The 2,424-nt window shown below is 39.2% G+C and overlaps 1 long non-coding RNA gene across 1 annotated transcript; it reads left to right on the forward strand.

The window, feature by feature from the left end:
• The first annotated feature begins 1,217 nt into the window (after positions 1–1,217).
• On the forward strand, positions 1,218–2,424 carry LOC120740750. The gene is made up of 3 exons (XR_005697489.1): positions 1,218–1,780; positions 2,047–2,204; positions 2,304–2,424. It is a non-coding gene; the product is annotated as an uncharacterized LOC120740750 (long non-coding RNA).

Below are 2,424 nucleotides of genomic sequence, written 5' to 3' on the forward strand. Positions count from 1 at the left end.
TGGCTGATAATCTATGGAATGCACTAATATTACATTTGATCTCTGCGGTCTGAACATTTTTTTTTCCATTTTTGAAAGTTACTGCATGCACAGGTTTTTATTCCCACTTGTAATACGGTTAAATATATTGGAAATATCAGATATCATAGAAGTTGTTTTTAGTCAGCATATAGTTCAAAGTAAAAATTCACTGCGCTTTTATATTAAAATTCATAGATCGATAAGGCTAAGCTAGACAGGCTTTGCCTTCACATAGTTGTTTGGTAGTTATGTTTGTTGGTTTCCTCTATTTCATTGCTCCGGATAAGTGGTTGTCTTTCAGGGAGAGCAAATGCATGTTTCCAGCTTCTAGCACGCAACCAGGATGATCCTTTGTACCATCGTTTTGTAGTTAGGACCGCAGCAGCTATTGTCAAAATTCCTCCACAAAGCCCTGCAAGAAGCAGCCACGGCCACACGTCCCACAACTCGTCGAGGGAAGGGTGCAATGATTCTGCTAGCTTTTGACTAGCATCTAGCAGGTGGGTGTATTCATATCCCAGGTCTTTGCTGGAAATGAAGAAGTCTTTTCCTATGCAGAGGTAGGAATGGTGCCATGTGGTATTCACTGCTATGGTCTATAGGAGCATTTGACTCTGGATACTGGGATGCAGATGGTCTGTGCCTCCTGAGCCACTGCTCATAAAGGCTAACAGGGACAAAAACAAATACAGGAGCAGTGTTAAGTTCAAGCATTGAGTGCAAATGTACGGTTTTCTGTGTTTTTTTGATTTGTTTTTTTTCGTAGAAATGTTTTTGTTTTTGTTTGTTTTTTTGTTGTCCGGTTTGGATCTTTAGCAATCGGAATTGTTGTCTGAAGGCCAGGAAAGATGCCAAGTGGATTTACTTTACCAAGTGGATCATCATGTCCTTGTCATATTGGTCCATTTGATTGACCTTTATTATAATTATGTATTTATTTTATTTTCGTTTTTTAAAGACGGGACAGACATGACTGGGGGATAGGACAGGGAGAAAGATTGACACAATAAATAAACAATAAACAATAAACTAGCTAACAATAGATAATTTTTTGATTTCACCTGCTGAGAATGAAAAAAGAAAACAAGCAGAAGAAAACAAGAGCAATAGAATAAACAACATCACGATGATATATGGGAATATAACTGTAAATACTAAATATTAAACATTATTGTGCAGCACGTAAGATCGACAGCGCACAGTGTGCTTTGAGGTAGGAGCCAAAAAGGGTGTAAAACACCAGTCAGTGTCACGCCGCCGGGTATATCAACTTCTCTTTTAAGCTGTGCTTTCTGCTTCACGCTCCGTGCCCACACATGTAACAAGGGCTGCTACAAGGCCCTTTAAAACAGGAAGTGGCATGTGCTGCAGTGAGCTTGAATGGTTTCCCAATGCGTTGAGCAAGCACAGTGCAAGCATGCTAGCCAGGTGTGGTGCGTGACTAATAAAGTGGTGACTAAAACTCTATAAAGGACATAACTAATATAACAGCAGGTCAGGGTTACTCTTACAATTTTCTCTGGTAAGAAGTCAAAATCCTTCATATAGAACTCTGAAGTTACCTGGAGAGATGAGATCCTGCTTCATAGTACAGGCCTCAGGGCAACATTTCAAAGTTAACGTGCAGAACAATCAATATATGTATTTGTATGTAACTGACAAAAAAAGGAGAGAAAAGCGTCCAAACTCTTCTTGTGTCATTCCAGTGTTGAGGTCGCAGGTTATGGTGCCACCACTGGATTAGCTAATGAGAAAAGTAGTAAGATGATTTTTAACAAATTTGTTGTATTAAGAAAAAAAGAAAACAAACCATCCAAACTGTTACTTTATTAGTAAAGAGATGTTGCAGATATTTGTACTGAAATTGTGTTTTTCTTCATTTCTAATGTGTTCAAAGTAAAAACAAGCTTTTCCTGTGAGCTCAGACCATTTTACTTCTTTCTGCTGCATTTCTGCATAAAATACAAATCTGCATCATTTTTTTAAAAAGTGCTTTAAGCTGAACTAATTGTCCCTTTTTTCTAGAACCTGGTGAATCACCCTCTCTTCACTGTGCAGAGACTGAGGTTGTCAGCTGTACAGAGCTCAATGATATTTTACAGAAATAATTCCCCGAGGTCCACTGAGTCAAGAGCTATCAGCACTGGTTCTGTGGACAAAGTCCTGGGAAAGATATATGTCGAGTGAGTTTGCATGATCCCTCAGCTCACAGCTGCATTTATTAAACATTCAAAATACAGAAAGATTTTATAAACCTGGGAAACTGTATTTCTGTCTTGCAGGGAGACTCTGGTGGAGGAGTGGTTCATAATGGCAGGATTTATGGGGTCTCTTCTTTTGTGGGAGATCCAGACTTTGTATGCAGAGCACCGGCTGCCTTCATGGACCTCTGTGATCCTGAGT

The sequence above is a fragment of the Simochromis diagramma genome, unplaced genomic scaffold, assembly GCF_900408965.1.
Source record: "Simochromis diagramma unplaced genomic scaffold, fSimDia1.1 OVJJ01000048.1, whole genome shotgun sequence".
NCBI lineage: Eukaryota > Metazoa > Chordata > Actinopteri > Cichliformes > Cichlidae > Simochromis > Simochromis diagramma.